The sequence below is a fragment of the Ambystoma mexicanum genome, chromosome 4q (genome assembly GCF_040938575.1).
Source record: "Ambystoma mexicanum isolate Mex_15411 chromosome 4q, UKY_AmexF1_1, whole genome shotgun sequence".
In the NCBI taxonomy this organism is placed as follows: domain Eukaryota; kingdom Metazoa; phylum Chordata; class Amphibia; order Caudata; family Ambystomatidae; genus Ambystoma; species Ambystoma mexicanum.
Genome location: NC_090928.1, coordinates 512,497,026 through 512,517,289, shown reverse-complemented (window position 1 = coordinate 512,517,289; position 20,264 = coordinate 512,497,026). Strand labels below are relative to the sequence as shown.

Genomic DNA, 20,264 nt, shown 5'->3' with positions numbered 1-20,264 from the left:
TTCTGCTCTCAGGTTACGGGTAAACTGATCAGTACTGGGAAAATGTTTCCCTTGTGAATTCTTGCATTTTTAAATTGCACATAGAATCTTACAATACAGTTTTGTGCTGAACGGCTAACTGGTGGCAATAGTTTAACTGTTTTTATTTGAGGGGGTTCATTTGCATGGACTGCACATGGCTGCTAAATGTGGCAGTGGCCTAAAAGCCATCTTTGCTTGCCCTTTGGCTTTATTGTAGTTTGGCCTTCCTGCCTTCTTGGGTTTATAAAGTCCTAAGGTCATGTACCTGCATCCTTGGTGCCAGCAAGTCTGCTGCTGGGGCAGATTTTAAACCAGTAGTTTCATTACTGGCTGTTGGGTGCAGATCTTTGTTTGCGTGTTAGGTGCTCATACAGTAAGTAAAATACTGTTTCCCACAGGGCGAGGGGAGTGAAATAAAATACACATTTAAGAGCAGTGGGGGAAATGGATGAAAGGACAAACCTACTATGCCTTGTGAGTATTAAGAACGTGCAAGTGCACTAAGGAAAGGGAGTCCGAGCTCAGGGATGAGTGTTGGGGAGAATTCTCATTTCTGTTAGAATTCCCTTCAACCTTGGAGACCCCCAGCTCTTTTGCTGGAATGAGTGACCTTTTTCCAAACGTGTTTTGGCCGGATTTGGATTGTTTCCACTCTTTTGGAAGCTGACAAACTCCTAGGCATCTACTTTTCATATGACACAGCACCTTCAGTGCAGTGTCACAGAGAAATCCTTTAGATTTCTCACATGGTTTGAGTACCTTTTCTTGGGTGACTTTTTCTCTTTGTAGGTCCAGCACACCCCATTTTATGTGGAGTGCTTGGGGTGGGGGTTGTTGGGGAGAATTCTCGTACAAGTGCTAATTCCCTTCACCTTTGTGACCCCGAGCAACTTTGCTGGATGTTTGAGGACTTTATTTTCTTACCTAGAAAGTGAGACTTTTTTTCACTCATGTATTTTGATGTGCGTTTTACATTTGTGTTTTTAGATTATGGAGTTTTAGTTGACTCCATAGGCATCATTTGATATGTCACACAGGGGGGGGTCTTTTAAATGCCTTCTTTCCAAATTCCTAGACCAGCACACCATCTTTCAATGGAGTGCTGGAGGGGTTACATATCCCCTGTGTCTAAATACTCATGTACCTTGGTACATACTTAGTATGAAGAACTAAATGCAGCTGAAGATGTTGGTTCCTTGCAGGTCCTGCAGGTCTCACTGTTCCTGAGCCTCAGTCGTGGGGACAAGAGGGAGGACATCTGACCTCCTGCACTGCACGGGATCATCGCTAAAGCAAACAATCACTTCAGTTCCAGTAGCTGTAGATTAAAGCGCACAAGCTGGTATCCCTCTCCCTGGTTAATCCTAACCAGCCTTGAGACTAGTATCCAGGTGGCTTACAAGTTGATCAGGGAGACGTTGTCCTTGCAGGGGCTTCTGTCGAGGTGAACTTGGCGATTCGGACCTGCAGCAGGGCTTCACTGGGCAAACCAACATTCCAGGAGTTGCAGCAGCCGTCCTCTTCAAGCTTGTCTTCGGTTTTTTCGTTCCAGTGGTCGACTCTGCCTTCCAAGCCAAGAGACTCGCCTTTTATTCAGTTTCTCCCATTCATTCCAGCCTAGCTGTCACGCACCCAGCAGGGTGGCTGTCCTTGCCGGAGAGTCAGCCAGCCAATCACACCAGAGTGCATTTGGGTCTCCTAGGAGACTAAGCAGTTTCGGGCACCTCACTCACTTCCTGCCCACACCAGACACTCTGGTGCCAGAGGCTGTCTTCAGTCCTGAAGCCAGCCAACTTTATAGGAACAAAGGGACCAACCTGGTTTGGCGCCCAGAGACAACTATAGAAGAACCTTTCCAAAAAGAAATGGTGAAAAAAGACCGGGTCCTGTTTAAACAATGGGGGCTCAGACGCCATCTTGAAAAACATGGCTCCTGCGATTTAACACTATTGGTGTTCGCGGTCGGGAATAATCATGTTAGTTTAACTGCCACCAGCCATTTCAAGAGGAAAGGGTAGCATTGGACTGCTACATGAGTTTCTAGACACGGGGGGGAGGCGGGAGGGGGATACGAAGTAACCCCTCCAGCACTCTATTGTAAGATAGGTTGTGCTGGGTCTATGAATTTAAAAACACAAAGTAAATTTCCCTTTACTTTCTCTGGGCAACAGTAGTTTATCCCAGAGGTGGTGTTTAAACCTTGGGACAGCCTAAAAGGCATCCCTGTGTCACTGCCTTGAGGGTGCTGTGTAACACATAGAAGATGATTCCTATGGAGTTCGTTAGACTTCATATCCAAAGAAAGCACAAGGGTAAAACGCACATCAAAATACATGAGTGGGGGAAAAAGGCTCTCTCCTGGTAAAAGTCCTCAAAATCCAGCAAAGTTACTGGGTCTTTAAGGTGAAAGGAATTGGCACATTTATGAGAATTCTCCCTAATATTCTGGAACTCCAGTCAGGCTTAGACGATGTACTCGTTTTTGGTGTTGCTGACCCCTGGCACTCTGTTCCAGCTGCAAGGAAGTACAGCCAGCAGGGAGAGGGCTTCCAGCAAGATCATCTTTGGGTTAGTTGGTCCCACCAACCCAAAGAAAGTGGTCTGTTCCGAGCTTCTCTAGTCTATTTGAAATTCGAAGTGTCTGCACATCAGCAGGGCTTCACCTGGCAAACCAACAGTCCAGGAGAGTGCAGCAAGGTTCTCTTCCAGTTTCTTTAGATTCTTCGTCCAGTGGTCAACTCTGCCTTCTGCTCAAGAGAACTTTTTTATGCAAGTTTCTCCCATTCAGGCAAAGCCTAGCTGTCATTCATACAGCAGGGTGGCTGTCCTCAATGGACAGCCAGCCAGCCAATCCTTTGGGTGCATTCAGGTAACCAAGGAGACTAAGCACAGTTTCGGGCACCTCCCTCGCGTCATGCCCTGCTAGACACACGAGCCGGAGGCGGGCTTCTGTGAAGCTGCATTAGGTAAGATTGTATGCAGTACCCTTGGGGTGCACTACAATAACATTGACCTCCTGGCAATAGGAACCCAACCTTTTGGTATGAGTGAACTACACAGGTTGGTAGTGTGGCTGAGCAGCCAGGCTTCTCTCAAGAGGGGCGTCAATGTGAGTTTCACAGTACAGTGATTCAAATAAACACTAAATCTCAGTTTTTTTTCAGGAGGGAGATATATATTTTCCTCTTACATCCCCTTTCCTCCATACTGCATGGGCATCCTTCGTGGGAGACGGAAACTTTTTCACCAGAAAAAACCTTCTTCCCCCTTTAAATTTAGGTGCGCGGGGTTGCAGCCCTGGGAGCATGCGCTGCCCTGACGCATCCCTCCGGTGCCACACCTCGGATCCCTTTTCCAGGTCAACTGGAACAGGCCGAATTCACCAGCGCTTCCGAGTTTGGCTTCAGCCATGTAATTCCACGCATGGATATTCAGGTACTCAGTCCTCGGGTGTTGCGCTCCTCCCTGGCACATGTCGACTTCTACAGGGTTCAGCAGGTGTCCATCCTGCAACGGGTTCTTCCTGACCAAAGACCCCCACGGCCTCTGCCTACAGTGCCTTGGCCCTGACCACAGCTGGCTAGCTTGTAGCGCGTGCAACGTGCTTTTCTCGGTCTTTGAACAGACTGGCTAGGTGGAAGGAGCTCTTCCTCAGATTGCCTCCAGAGGACCTAAAGGACTTTGTCTATCATTGATCCAAGCCCAAGGTAGGGCCGCTCTTTCCAGTGCATCCCGCAAGGGAGACTCCTCAAGGACTCGCCCGCGTGGGAGGGACCGCCCAGGTCCTCGTACCAGGACAACTACTGAGGCTGTATCAGCTACGCTATTCCACACAAGTGTGGCTTAGCACACAGACTCCGTGCTTACCCCATCCAGCTGTGTAAAGCAGCTGAAATTGGCAATCTAGCTAATTCTTTCTCGTGCACCCAGACGAATGCACACGGGGTCGACCACTCCCAAGATGGCCACCTAGCCCCCTGGTCCTCACTTCCTGATTTCCACTTCCAGCTTGCCTGGCCACGAACCCCTCTGATTGGCCCTTACTGAATCCAAATATCCAATCGTGAGCCGGAATCCAGAACGAAGGCAGGAGGAACAAAGGCTCCTTCCTGTCTTTGCCTGATCTTGCCTCTTGCCAGAACCCCTGCATCGCCGGACTTTAACTCGGTACTGTCTGACTACACGCCGTATTACGTCATAATAAAGCCACTCTGAGTGACCATATTTCCCGGCTGCTATTCAAGCATATGGACTATCAATAATATATACCACCACAGTCACTATTCCTCTGACTACTAGATTGTATACTGCTGATTATTTACGCAATGAGTAACCTGCACAAATATCTGTTCTACGCTTAATTTCTCCCACCTGCTCCATGCCTCGCCTACTAACACACTGCCCTTCAGTAGTATCTCAGGTGCCTATGGCCGCAATTGTTTGGATGTACTCAGTAAAATGCACATGCCTAACTCCTGTTTGACTGCTGAATATTGTACTATGGTTTCTCCTAAGAGAAGAGGGCCTAAACTGCTTATGTGAGCCTGCTAATTGAAATTGCTGCCCATACTGCGACATCTGAAATTACTTATAGCCAGATAGCACAGAGTTTTGTTACATTGTCAGATATTACTGCATTCAGCCCGCTAACAGCATAATTTTAGCCTATCTGCACCCTGACTTACAAAATTGCACCTAGCCCATTAACTGGACCCAACCTATCTGTCTTATCTGAAATTGCGCCCAGCCTGACAGTCGCATCTAGCCTGCCTGTACTTAGCCATTTTTTAATTGCATTCTGACAACTGAAATTGCACCTAGCCTGCCTCTACTCAGCCACTTAGCATCTACACCCTGGGTCTCGCCTACAGGTCACCCTGGCTACCACTGTATATTACCTTCTCCATCATACTAGGAGTATAATCACTTAGCGTCACCACTGAAGCTAACACTGAGTCTCTGCGCCACGTCCTATCCCACCCATTTCGCCTACCCCATCATGCTCGACACACAACCCAATACAGGACTTGAAATGAACCAATATCAAGATAGTACCACTATACAAAGGCCATGTAAATACTGTAGACAAAAACCTAAGATTACGCGCTCGCCTGTCCAAACTGCATGAGCCACCAACTAAGAAAGTTGAACTGCTAAATCTCAAAAAATAGTTATCCTTGAAGGTTACTGCAGAACCCACCAGGAAACAGTCCAATCCCAATAGACCTATACTAAACGGCACCAAACAGACAGCCAAAGATGGTCATAACACTACCTGCCCTAACTTAGAAAGCCACAAACCGTATCTTAAAGGAGCGCTTATAAACGCCAGTTCTCTAGTCGCACACGCAACAGCGATATCAGACATAATTCTTACAGACAACCTAGACTTCCTGGCCATCTCAGAATCCTGGCTACATGATGCGGCAGGCCCTGCCTTATTAGCAGTACGGACAACTATACAATTCTACGAGCGGACAGACCTACCTCCCGAGGTGGAGGCCTAGCAATCGTAATCTACAGACCACCAGGTCCTATTGAAACCTTCGCTGAGGACATCTAGTCATCCCTGTCCAATAACCTAAAAAAATACATCCCAAACAATAGCGCTACGGGACTTTAATCTAGGCTATGATTGTAGTAAAGCAATGTCCATACTTGAGTTAGGTTGCTTATAAGTAAGTTTACTTCCAGTGCTTCAGTTACATGTCACAGGACATAAAGACATAAGATTAGATACTAAGATAGATAGATCACCGGCACCCATCGCCCAGGGAGGGAGGGACCAACTGACCCATAAACGGAACACTCAGCACAGCCTTCTCTCACTCATACATCAACATTCCACTTGGTACTTGCATGACATCACAGTACCAAGTGGCTAGCTCAGCTGGCTCAGGCAGTGCCTTAAGAGTGTCATAACAGACACACTAAGGATATCCAATCTACAGCAATTGCCCTGACCCTGAAAGAGTTGGGATTCTCCCAGAAAGTTAAATTACCCACCCACAATAAAGGTTGTATCCTTGATTGGATAGCAGAACATAATTGCGAAGTAAATATCACAGATTCCATATCTCAGGACTGACCGCCACCTGCTATTATTCAGTGACGACCAACCCTGCTACTGCCCTGTCCTCACTTGCCCCACCCTTGCCCACGAGGAACAAAAACTCATGACAGCGGAAAATCTGATGCCCTTCATAATCCTAAATTGAACTCACTACCAGACATTATGGACCCCAATCTGTTAGTTGAACAGTATAATGAAGCTATGAACTCAGCCCTTGACCACATAGCTCCGCTCAAACTAAGAAATAGCAAACCGAAAAAACACCAACTCATGGTTCACGCCTCATCTAAAAAATCTCAGGCTGACCAAAAGAAAACTTGAAACCATTTGGAGACTCTGCCCATCAGTCGAAAATAAACTCAACCTCTCCAAAGCCTCCTCCCAATACAAGAGAGAAATACTATTAGCCAAACGGGAAACCTATAATACTAGAATATCTAAATCAAAATCTAGTGTCAAAGAACTGTTCAGCATTCTGAAAGAAATTGGAAACTCCCGTTGGTGCTCCAGTATACAACTTGCCTTAACAAATAATGTAGCTAATTTACAAACTAAAATTGCTCTCAAGAAGGCCTCCCTAACGCCTCGCATCCCTCAGAGCTTAGGGCCACTACCACAGCCTAATCAAGAAGCCCGATTCTGCTTTTCTAAGGTATCTACCATAGAGGTAGAAAAGGTCTTTCTGGGACTTAAACCGTCCAACTGCAAAGGCGACCAATGCCCAGCACGACTTATCAAGGATGCTGCGAGAGAACTATCGCCATTTATAACCAAACTTATCAACAACTCCTTTACCACAGGCACAGTACTGAATAACCTAAAAGTCTTGGGTACTGCCACTATTAAAGAAACAAACCCTCAACCCTGCCATTCCCACTAACTTCAGGCCCATCACGACTGTGCCCTTTCTTCTAAAAATTCTAGACAAAGTGGCTTACATGCAAATACAAAACTTCCTAGAGTCCAACCACCTACTCGGAACCAGTCAATCAGGATTCCGCCCGCAACATGGGACTGAGACAGCTCTAATAGATCTTAAGGCCCAAATAGACGAATGCAGAGATGATGGCCAAGCAGCCCTACTCCTTCTGGACCTATCGGCGGCATTCGACTTAGTTGACCACACAGTCCTATGTAGTCACCTCGACTCTGCAGCCCACTTCTCAAGAGGCTATAACATGGATCAAGTCATTTCTGAGTAACCAGACTATGAGGGTCTTCGCTCCATCAGCCTCAGCAGATCCAATCCCCATAACATGTGGTGTACCACAAGGATCTTGTGTGTCATCCACCCTCTACAATGTTTTCACGAAGCCCCCCTTTGAAATGGATCATCTGGGTATCGCCTACACCAACTACGCAGACGATGCCCAGATCCTCCTCCCGCTCTCAGGAGTTTACGCCAAGGATCTGGCCCTAGTGAACAGAATCTATAGCATCGTTCAGGCATGGATGGCCACACACTGCCTATGCCTGAACGATGATAAAACCGAGCTTATCCTAGGCACCCCAACCTATATATCCAAACTCAGCCCTGATTATGCCAACTTCATCATTGTTAGCTACTTTTATGTTGTTCCCATCAAAGTGAAAACCCTAGGATTCTACCTAGACGCCACCATGAACTTTACCAAACAAGTTAACTCTCTAGCCTCTGCTACAGCATACACATGCAAACTTATCAGAGTGAGTAAACCATGCCTCTCTACAGACAGCTGCATTACACTTGCCAGAGCCCTGATACTATCCAAATTGGATTATTGTAACAGACTCTACATTGGGGCAAATAAACAGACAATCCACAAAATTCAAGTCCTCCAGAACAATGCCTTGAGAGCAGCATTCAAGATTAACAAATGAGCATATATCCTCTATGAGAATACAAATGGCTCTCCACCGTTGATAAAATTGAACTCAAGATCACCCCCCTCACCCACAAATGCCACAATAATAAAGCTCCACCCTACCTCATGGACAGGTTATGTAAAAGAACCTCTTCCAGACCAACTAGAACGGCTAACGCAAACTGCCTCCAAGTTCCGCGCTTCAAACTCTCCACTATAGGAGGAAATGGCTTCCCTGTCAAGGCTGCTCAGTTGTGGAACTCCCTCCCCCATGAGAACCTCAGCCCTTCGCCAATTTTAGACAGAACCTAACTAGGTGGCTGAGGGCCAATGACAGCTAACTACTCTAACTTGCATGACCCTTTAAATGCTTCTCCTTTGACTCCCACTCCCTGCTCCTGGAGCCTACCTACCATGCGATTGAAGCTCCATGCGCAGCACATCCTCATATCAGGACATTGGTGACCTGATATGTCACATTGTACACAACTGTATATTACTGTCCTATGACTATGCAGGAAACATGTACCCTGTCCCCCTTTGTTCCTTGACCTTTCCTTGTACATACCTGCCTACTGTAACATTGTTGACGTCTGTATTTTTTCCTACTCGTCATGTCCTTGTAACTAAGTTGAGCATATCCTTGCGTGTTTGAGCCCTGATGCCCCAGGGTATGGCGCGCCATATAAATAATAAACTAAACTACCGGCCGAGGGATCTACAGATCCTCCTATTGAGGGTGCTGAGGGACCGGAAGGTCCATTTACCAGGTCTTAACCCAAGGGGCTATGCCCTAGTACTGGCATGTCCGAGGGGGGGCGTATGTATGCAGTTCTACCGGCAGATCTGCAGAGGCTGTAACGCCTACCGGGCCTATGCCTTAGGAACAGGGTGGGCCCCATGATACACACATCCTGGTTGGGGTTAGGGCCCAGTGAGCCGAGCAACACTACAGGCACGTGGAAGGCAGCTTGACAAGTTGGCCGCCACGCCAGAAAATCCAGACATCCGGCTGACTCCTTTCCAGGGAAGGCAGACGGAGGACCGTGTGTCGAGGTGGGACTGGTGTCAACCAGGTATGTGGCCTACAGCTTATCCTTCCGTTGTGCAAGGCAGGTTCCAGTTGTCCAAATGGGTAGGGCACGCAACGGCTCCGGCAGCTGCCCGCTACCCTGTCAATATCGCCTACCACCAGTCCAGCTTGGGAGGACAGGTTCTTTGAAAAGTTCTTTGGTCTCATAATCTCCACAGATGAGGGGGGGGGGGTCATCCTCATGAACTTGCTCCCTCAGATTGTCCCTCTGGCGCCTTAGGCCCCAGTACAGGCCCCTCCGGTCCCTGTTCAGCCTCAGCAGCCTGCCTCTGCCCCCCAGCCTATTGCGCAGGCGGTTCCGCACCAGCCTCGGCTGCAGTCCCTGGTCCCCATACCGCAGCCCTGGCTCCTAGCGCTCCCCCCCCCTCTGGTGCCAGACCCTCTGGATCCGCAGGTGAACACAGATGAGGGCCTGGCACGCTGTATTCAGCCAAAGCCTTCCCCCAAACGGTTGGCAGGGCTAACAGAGTAGCTGGACCTTCCTCAGCCCGAGCGACCAGCAGTGGGGGGGGTCCTCGCAGAAGTGCACGCTACGTCCTGTTGCCAGAATGGGGATCCTGATGCAGAACGACTTAGTTGCCTTGTCCTAGAAGGGTTGGCTCGAGCCCCACTCAACCCAGCTGGTGAATAAATGCCTGGACGCCAAGTACAGGCAGATGGAGGGGGGGGGGGGATACACTCTTGCTATCGCCCCATCCTCAGCCACACTCCTTGTTGATCGCTGCAGCATCACTGTACTCCAAGCCTCAGTCGTCCTCTGCCGCCTCATCTGCGTCTCTGCTAGGCAAGGAGAAGATCTTGGAGGTGTGCGGGAATAAGCTGTATTCCAACGTGTCCTTGCACCTACAGCAAGCCAACGCAGATGCCATGCTGGCAGCAGTTAACCAGAGGCTCTGGCGGGAAATTGCAGTTCTGATGTTTGTTAATCTGCTTAGAACCACATGCTGTGCATATAGTCGGACATCCAGTGGTCACTGCAGAGTACTGCATCTTGTCTTTCGGGAACCGAAAGGGGACGTCGACATGGGCGTGCCTGTAACACTATCCCTACGTGACATGTGTACCCAAAATCCCTTGCGCATCTAGGTCCCTCAGATTGTTTCTTCCACCCAGCATGCTGGTCGCCTTAAGTGGAGCTCGTCAGACATTGCCTTTTGTCCCTTCGAGGTCACCATAACCGTCCTTCATTTCGACTGCTTTTCCAGTTCTCCGCCGAAACCTCCAACAGACCTTCGGGCAGTGATCTAGTTGGCCCTGCCAACCACGTGGCATGGCCTTCCAGCGTGCCTACACAGTAGGGAACGCGGGGTCGGGGTGGACATTTCTATACAATCTGATAATGCCTTGCCCTTTCCTCCCTCTTTGTCACTTTACCTATCCTCTGCTATGGAGAGGACTCATTTAGGTTTTGCCCATTTGCAAAGGCAAATTTCCTTGGAAATGAGACTGTGTAACCTTTGCTTTCCCCTCGATCACAACCAAGACTGTTGCGTCCTGCCAGCTCCTTTCATTTTGCTGCACTTTCAGCCTACAACTACTTCACAACAAAGTGTTGTGGTGGAAAATACCAGTTAGTAAGGCTTTCATGGAGGGAGTGAAGAGAATTCACCCTCCCATTTCTAACCCAGCTCCCGGATGGTACCCAAACATGGTGTTGACTAGACTTATGGGGCCTCCTTTCGAGCCCATGCATAGTGCAAGTCTTAAAGATCTCACCTACAAGACTGCCTTTGTAATGGCGATTACTTCCATTAGAAGAGTAAGTGAACTACAAGTGCACTCAGTTTTAGACCCCTTTATAACAGTTCAGAGATAAGGTGGTTCTCTGCACTCACCCTAGGTTTGCGCCTAAATTTCAAAGTTCCATGTGAACCAGTCCATAGAACTACAAACGTTCTTTCAAAACGCTTCAAGCTTGGGAGAAAGGCCTGCACACACTTGATGTACGCAGAGCAGTCTCGTTTTACATGGAAAAAACTCAACCACTTAGAAAGTCAGTTTCATTTCAGTGGTAGCAGGCAGAGGAGATCCTGCCTCCAAATCCACTCTCTAGGTATATTGTCCAATGCATCGGACTGTTACTCTTGCTAAATGAGAACTGCACATTTTACTCCAGGCACTGGGGCTTCCATAGCATTCATTGCAAATGTTCCGCTTGAGTCCATTTGCCAAGTGGCAACCTGGAGTTCTGTACACACCTTTACAAAACACTATTGCTTAGACGCTCACTCTAGGTCTGATTCTCAGGTGGGACAAGCAGTGCTAAAACATCTTTTCACTACTGTTCCTTCTCACAACCCACCTCCAACTCCAGGTACTGCTCGCTAGTCTATGCACAGCATGTGATGCTAAGCAGATTAACAAGCGTCCGAAGACATGCATTACTTACCGTAAAAGCATTTCTGATGGTTGTATCTGCTTAGATTGAAATGCGCCCACCCTTCCTCCCCGCTCGGATGGAAGGAACATAGACGTCTTACTACTTTTCGCTCTTTTCTGTACTCGCTCACAATAGTCATAAGGCTCCCTCACAGCAGAAAAAATACAATCAGAGGGACCTCAACACGTGAGGGATTTTGGGTACACATCACATAGGGATAGTGTTACAGGCACGCCCATGTCGACGTTCCCGAAAGACTAGATTCAATACTCTGCGGTGACCACTGGATGTCAGACTATATGCACAGCCTGTGAATCTAAGCAGATGCAACCATCAGATGCTTTTACGGTAAGTAATGAATGTCATTTCCTCCCAGAGGTATCAATGCCCACATTGATACCTCTGGCCATGCCATCTGTATTGCCAAGGACATGAGAAGAACGGCCTGGCTCGATGCTACGAAATTCAACCCAGAAGTCCAGGAATGCATACTGGATCTTCTGTTCGAAGGGGGTGATGTCTTCCACTCAACGGACGAGGAGCTGGATAGAAAACCGCTCTCAAACAGCCAAGTCTTTATCCATGCTTACAAAGACCATGCCCAAACCGTAAACCCAGTCACAGCAATGCTCTGAGAAGGGGCGTACATACAGAGGTTTCTGCAGCTTCCAAGAGTCGAGGTCCAGGCAGACTGACCATTTGCCATCCCAGCATCGGCGCAAACAAAAAGGGGTATGACTTTTTGCAGTCCCCCCCCCCCCCCCCCATGACATGACTCTCCGGGTCCACGCGTCTCCAGTGGGGGCAGGCTTGCTCTTCATGCACATTTTTGGCACCATTTTCTTGCAGACCCCTGGATCCTCTCTGTAGTCTCTATGGGGTACCGCCTCCCTAGCCCAGCCTCCCCTCCCCTCACACCCACAGTTTGGGATAGCAACTCTTTGGCGGAGATCTGGTCGCTCGTCCAAGAGCCAGGCAGTGGAGGAAGTCCAGCCTCCCAGCGAGGCTTGGGCTTTTACTCAAGGATTTCCGCCATTCAGAAAAAGAACCAGGTGGTCCTGAGTTGTGCTGGACCTTTCCACACTCAACCTATCCCTACGAAAATTCAACATGGTCAGGCCAACTTTGATAGCGGAGACTATTGTGCGAGGGAGACTGGATGTGCTCCCGGTATCTGAAGGACACGTACATGCACGTCCTGATCTGGCAGCCTCATCGTTCCTTTCTATGAATTAGGATCATGGGTTTACCACTCTTACGTCCCATCCCCTTTGCTCCATACTGCATGGGCGTCCCTTCCAACGGACTGGAGACCACCTTTTTCAACAGAAAAAAAAAACTTTCCCCTTAATTTAGAGGCAAAGCACTGGGAGCATGCGCTGCCCTGACTTACGCCCTCCGGCGCCACACCAATACCCTTTTCTGTGTTGATGGGAACGGGACGAATTCACCAGCGTTCCTGGGGATTGGCTTCGGCCATGTAATTCCACGGACTGATTCTTGTCTTTTCTATCAGGTACTCTGTCCTCAGAAGTCGCCCTCAGTGGACCTCAAGAACTTAATGAAACACTAATCCAGGCCAAGGCATCGACTCTCCCATGTGGGAGGGACCGCTCGGGTCCTTTTACCAGCACGTGCACGAGGCTGCTGCAGCCACTGGCCTTCAGGCAGAGGGATCCTTGGATCCTCCCATTGGCAGTGTTGAGGGGACTGGAAGGTTCTTGTACTGGATTGGCATCTGAGGGGCTCCACCCTTGTACTGGCAATATGACCAAGGGGCTACGGGGCAAAACATCCGATGGGGTGCCTAAATACAACTCTACCGACCCCCAGGTCGAGTGTCGCACCTACCGTGTCTAGGCCCGAGGAGCAGGGTAGACATGATCCACACGCAAGTGTCTTGGAGGAGGCTGGGCCTATAGCGAGCCAAGCAACACGTCAGACAAGTGACGGGCAGATGGACAAGATGGCCGCTGTGCCAGACAGGCACCTGTCAGATGCCATTCCAGGAGTTCGGCGAAGAATGAGTCAAGGTGGTACTGGCCTCAACCAGGTAGGTGGCCTACAGCCTATCCTTATGCGCAGGGCAGCTTCCCACTGCATCTATACAGGCAGACTATGCAGCAGCTCCCGGCTACCCAGTCAGTACCCCTACCACCTCTCTGGCCAGTGAAGAGGGGTTCTTTGAGAGGTTCCTCTGGCTCATGAAGTCAACTCGGATAGGGGTTATACTCAAGGACTCCATCAGGGAGATCTGGTCGCTCGTAGAGAGCCAGGCAGTGGAGGAAGTCCCAGCCTCCCAGCGAGGCTTGGGCTTTTTAATCCAGGCTTTTTTCCATTCAGAAGAACCAGGCAGGCCTGGGAGTTGTGCTGGACCTTTCCACCCTCAACCTCTCATTACCCCTGCAGAAATTTGAGTGTTATGCCAGCTTTTATAGCGGAGACATTGTGCAAGGGAGACTGGATGTGCTGCCTGGATCTGAAAGACTCGTACCTACAGATTTTGCAGCCCCATTGTTCTTTCCTTCGATTCAGGATCATGGGCTACCATTTTCAATACCAAGGTCCTTCCTTTTGGCCTCAACTTGGCCCCCAGAGTCTTTATCAGGCTCGTGAATACAGTGGCTGCCCTCCTCAGTGCAGGGCCTCCATCTCCCCATAGCTCGACGACTGGCTCGTCAGGGCGACAGCTCCGGAAGCGGTTCACCATTTGCCCTTATGAACACACTGCATGATCTGGGCTTCTCACTCAAGAAGCCGCAGCTGCAGTCCATGCAGACTGACATTCTTGGGCTCATCTGGGACATGTGCTCCGAGAGGGTATTTCCATTGGAGGACAAGATCTCGGCCATCAAAAGGCCCACTTCCTCAGCAGGGAGGTAACCTTGGCTTGGTGGTACCAGCATCTCCTGGGTCTCTTGGAAGCAGTCCTAGTAGCTGTTCCACCCACAAGAATGAGGATTCAGCTGCACTTTACAGCCTTATGGAACCAGGATCGGGGCTCTCAATAGGAGAGGATCAACGTTACTCCATCTCTCCACCTGGACCTAATGTGATGGTCCAGGGACTGTAACCGACGGACAGGCAAGCCCTTTCGGCTGCCCACGCGCAGGCCACCAGCACCAGACTCTTCGCTCGAGGGCTGGGGTGCCACCCTGGACGATCTCTTGGTCCACAGCACCTGGAGTCGACAGGAGCAATAATTGTTTCGAGCTGCCACTTCTCAGGGGCAAGGCTGTCATCCAGACGGACAACTCGACCAGCATGTACTACGTCAACAAGCAGGGAGGCACCAGATCCCGCTCTGTGCAGACTGGCAATCGGCATGTGGGAGTGGGCCCCAGAAAACACCTGACGGCAGTCCACCTCCCGGGGGAAGCCAACCTGGAGGCGGACAGGCTCAGCAGGTTGGGAGCGGACAATTACAAGTGGCAGGTAAATGACCTGGTCATTCAGGAGATATTCAACAGGTGGGGTCATCCCCAGGTGGATCTTCAAGTGCCTTCAGCCTCTTGGCTGAGATATGGCCCCGTCTCCCTGGGCGACACATTTTTGCTTCAGTGGAATGGCATGAAGGCTTATGCCTTCCCGCCCACTCCGCTAATTCAGTGTGATTTGCAAAATCAAGGCGTCTCGCCAACATCATTCTAATAGCCAGGCCATGGTTTTCGGGGCTGCTCAGCCTCTCGCAGAGGCCTCCCATGCGCCTGCCGATGGGTCGAGCAAATATTCTGGCACAGCAGGGGGGGGGAGGGGGCAGAGGGCAGGGTCATCCACCCACCCCAGCGAAATTAGCCCTCATAGCCTGGTTCCTGAACAGGTCCTGCTAGGACATCTCTGCCTCTCTAAAGCTAATCTAGAGATCATTCAGCGCGCCAGGAGCAAATCTACCAGGGCCCAGTATAAAGAAGACCAGCAGATTCTAAGGGCACTAACCCTCTGGCATGTTCCCTGTGCTCTTTCTCTGCATCTCGCTTATTCAGGCGTGCATGTGGACACTTGGCACACAGCCATTGGGGCTTACAGAAACTCTTGAGAGGTTTTCCTCCACCAAACAGATTGTCAAGAATTTGATGGGTCTCGCCAGGCTCTAGCCACCTAATGGCGTCTGCAGACATCGGGCTGTTCACCATTAAGATGGCCTTGCTAGTCGGCCTCGGCTCACAGAAACGGCGAAATTCAGGTGCTGGTTTTTTCCCCAGCCATACACTACATTTCACAAGGACATGGTAGTCCTACGGATGCAACCAACGTTCCTTCCTAAGGTACCTTTCACATTCCATCTGAACGTGGAAATCGTGTTGGCTGTTTTTTGCTGAGCCCAAAGACGAGGCGCAGAGTTCTGCATGGCCTTGACGTCAGGCGTGCACTAAAACTCTACTGGAAATTCTACGCTCTATTAATCACCTTTTGGAGGTGCAAGACTGGGGGTATCGGGCATCCAAGGGCTCCATAGGCGGTGGATAGTCTCGGCCATCAAAGAAGCCTATGAGGGACTGCATAAGCCACCACCGGCTCACATGCATACCCATGCAGTCAGAGCCAAGGCAACTGCCATCGCCTTCCAGCGGTATGTCCCCTCGTGGGTCATTAGTAAGGCGGCCACATGGGTCACCCCTTTGGCTTTCTGCAAGCACTACTGTGTGGACTCCAGCTCTAGATCAAACGTGGCTTTTCGGACAGGTGAAACCTGTTTGCTTAATGAGGGTTCCCCCTCCCACCCTGGGGTTAATCTTTGTTGTAATCGCCCATGCAGTATGGAGGAAAGGGGACGGAACGTAAGGGTAATTATAAGTTACTCACCGTAGTGTCTAACCTACCCTTACTCCCCTTTACGCCATACGTCCCACCAGCCTCCCCTAATAAAACTGGTGTCGTTAGGCAATGTTAATCTATTGTTGATGTGTCTATGGGGACTGAGGTGTGGCACTGGAGGGCAAAGTCGGGGCAGTACATGCTCCCAGGGATGCGCCTCTAAATTTAAAGGAAGGTTTTTTCTGATGAAACTTTGTCTCGCGTCCCTTGCAAGGGACACCCATGCATTATGGAGGAAAGGGGACTAAGGCCACTTATTATTTCCCCAACCAGGGTCCAGAGTGTCTGAAGGCAGGCAATGAGGCAGGGCTCAAACTCTACAGCCCTTCGTCTTCCAGCCTGACTGTGAGAGTCCAGTTCAAACTTGAGTGTGGATATCCTGAAAGGACTGCCAACCCCCCCCTCCCCCCAGTTTGAATGTTGCATGACTGTTTGGCTGGGTTCCTGCATAATTCTGATCCTGTAAGCTGAAGAGGTAGTCTACCACTGAAACCGAAGAGAATGATGAAGAAACTGCACCCGAGAAGATAGCCAGCGAACAGAGAGCCTGCTGAGTAACCAGAGCCTGCTGGTACCCTTCCTTTCAACTGACCTGGGCACTCCTAAAACAACTATCCAGAGCATGGTGAGACCATACCTGCATTTGGAGCCATCCCATGCCATGCTGCAATACCATGGGACCTCAAGCCAATTTGCGGTGCAGTCTTCTAAATCTTGCTGAGATTTGTGGGCATCCTGCTGGACCTCCAGAGATGTGAATAGTCTGACAAGTCCCCTCACCAGAGGGCTGGACCTTGCAAATGACGAGAATCCAAGCAGCAATATTCAGTCTTCTGGCTCCTGAAAAGGGTGCCAAAAAATGGAGCCGCATACAGCTGCGAAGAAACTCTTGCCTGGAGCCTTCTGCATCAATCCCTGCTGAAAAAACCCATCTAGGGTCCTGTGTTCATGATATGGAACTCGGTGCCTCGGGTTTTTGGCTGCAGATCCTGAAGTCGTCCTGCTGCAAACTCTTCTGTACTGAGCTGCCTTGGGTATTTACCTTAAGTCTTCCTGTGTAGATTTTGGGGTGTTCCTCTGATTGGGAGTCCTCACGTCCAGTGCACCAGGCCCCTGCTGAAATCCTCCTAGGGTGTCTGCTCAGAAGTCCCTGGACCCTCAACTGACTTTGAAAGTAGAATAGAGGAAAGGGGACTAGGGAATAGGAGTACTTTATAGAGGAATAAAACAAAGGTTGAAAAATAATTCATAAAAAGTTAGGTACTTTTAAAACCTTTCAAAGCAGAGTAAATTAACCCTTTTCTGGGGGAAGGCCTAAGCACAAGTCTGAGGTAAAGAGGAGTCTCTAAGGGAGCCAGGACAGCCAATGTTAATTGCACAATGTTTTTAGACATGTTTGTAGAAAATTGAACACTTGAAAGGCCACAAGCTGGGAGGCTTGTGAGGGTCAAAGCTTTAGCAACTCTGCAAGGTAGCCGAGACAGGACTCCACTGAGAGCATGTAGGGCTACACAATAGGTCAATTCTTAGACTTTACAGTACCTCTGGTTAGAATAAATGGTTCCAGCTGGCTTCTTTTCCTGTCCTGCTCTGCAGATCCCGAGCCTCAGTCGTGGGGATAAGAGGGAGGACGTCTGGAGACTCCTGATCTGCAATGGGAAGGTCAGCGGCAGCAATGGGCAAGCATCAATTTAGCGGTTCTTCAGTGTTTCAGCTCTTCGCGTCCGACAGCAAATGGCAACACTGCAGTTCTCGGATACCACCAGACTTTCCTTGCTTCTGTGGTCCAGCACTCTTTCGAGGTGACTCAGGCTTGGTCAGGCCTGCATCAGGGAAGTCCGGAGGATCTTCCTAGCGTTCGGGTTTGACTTAAAAGCAATGCACACAGTCTGGTGGTCCTCTCCCTGGCACTTTGGTTCCAGCAGCAGTGGAAATACGACCAGCTTCAAGTTGATTGGTCCCACCAACTCAAGGGGGGGGGGAGGGAGGGAGGGAGTCCTTGCAGGGTTTCTCGTGGAGGTGAAGTCGGAGCTTCAGCACAGCAGCAGAGCTTCAATGGTCCAGGAGTTGCAGCAGGCGTCTCTTCGGATTCCTTCGTCCAGGGTAGACTCTGCCTTCCAAGCCAAAAAGCTGCGTTGCCTTTTATGCAGGTTTCTCCCATTCATTCCAGCCTAGCTGTCAATCGCACAGCAGGGTGGCTGTCCTTTCCGGACAGCCAGTCGATCAACTTTGGGTGCATTCTTGTAATCCAGGACATCCGGGAGTTTTGGGCACCTCACACTCTTCCTGCCCGACATACTGGGTCCAGAGGCAGGCTTCACTCATGAATCCTGCCAAAGACCAAAGGGACCAAACTTGTTTTGGCACGCAGAGTAAATCTCAAGAAGGACATTTCCAACAAGAAATGGCAAACGACTGGGGCTATTTTGACAACAAAACGGGCACCCAGGGGTGCCTTACTGTGGCTGTGCAAGCAGCCTGCGGTAAAAACACACAGGAGTAAAAAGTAAACCATTGCCACCATCCATAAATTGTAGGAAGGTTAACATAAAAAATGTTACATGAGAAACTAGACAGGGGGATACTATAACCTCTCCAGCACCCTATGGTAAGTGTGTGCTGGGTCTAGAAAGTTACAAAAGATAAGTAGTCAATTTCACTTCACTCTCTTGGAAACAGTACTTTCTCCAGCATGGGGTCTGGCATGGATTCACATGCTCATGAATATTCCCCGTCGTCGGGCTGGGAATCCTCGGTAAAGAAAAAAACAGTATCCGTTTCGTTTCTGATCTGTCTTTCGTAGTAGTAACCAATCACTGATCTCTGCGTCATACTGACCACAGCCAATGACTGCACTCTACCTAAGCCCCGCCTCTGGCAGCCATCTTCAGATTTTTACCGCACGTTCAAGTATTGGGATCCTCGTGCTATTGCTCTCGAGCGTTGGTGCTATTTTTTTCACGTTTTTTTTTTCTCAAAAACTTCGATTTTTCGGTCAAAAGAGCCTCAAGCTCCACCATTTCTTCATCCGATCAACGGGTACCCGTGTCGGATTAGTCTACGCCCTTCAAGGGTGAAGATTTCGTCGAGCCACACTTTTGGAGGACTCCAGAAGTTTCTCAGGCCCATCTCGGACATGGCCCAGGAGAAGGGAAGATCGACGCCCGGAAAGCTGTTCAGGGTCTGCCCTGGATGCCAGCTCCAAAATGTCTTTAAGGAGGACGAACACTCCTTTTGTCTGTACTGCCTACATGAGGACAAGACGCACGTGGAGAAGGACTTTGCGTTTTGCGGCAATATGTCGGAGCGGACCATGAAGGACCTCCATCAACGTCTCGCCAACTGGCTGGAAGGGAAGAGCCCGTCAGGCGAGAAGAAGAAATGATCCGAGCGGTCTTCTAAGACCTTTGTGGACGCGACGGGGGTCCAACACAAGGCCAAGCACCGCGAGTCCGCTGGCACCGGGAGCGCCGAACAGTCTGGCTCTACGGGTGCCAGGCAGGGCGCATCCTCCCCGGCACCATCAACCGCGAACCAACGCTCTGGTTCGGGTGAGAGGAAAGCCGAGCACCCGGCGAAGCTCCTGGAGAGGCCCCGGTCGAGCTCGAAGGCCCCATCGGAGGGAGAGCGAGGCAGTGACCCCCCCCTCTCCCCCCTCCCAAGGAGAAGGCGGTGAGCGCACCTAAGGTGGTGAAAGCCTTAATCTATACGGCCAAGGCCTCTATCGGGACAGTCGGTGCGGCCCTGGCTCAGCCTGTGGAGGCTACACCAGTGGTGTCGACCTCGGGTCTGTCTCCCTGCCACCGCGGAGGGAGTCCTCTTTTATGCCTATCGACAGGACCCCCGTGAAACCTCCGACGGAGAAGAAAAAGGGGGGGCAGGAGGTTGTCGTGGATTCGGCCTCAACCTCTGAGGAAGAGCTGATCAAGGTCTTAAGCCACAGCGTTGGCGTGGAAGACCAGCCCGTCGGGAGGGATCCCAACGTGGGAGACAACGATAATGTTGAGGTTGCCGACGGGGCCCCTGACCGCCCGTCGG

General features: G+C 50.1%; 1 protein-coding gene across 1 annotated transcript in view; it reads left to right on the top strand.

The window, feature by feature from the left end:
• Positions 1-20,264, top strand: part of XRN2 (5'-3' exoribonuclease 2) — a 376,513-nt gene that overhangs the window by 79,604 nt on the left and 276,645 nt on the right. The gene's annotated exons all lie outside the window — the stretch shown is intronic.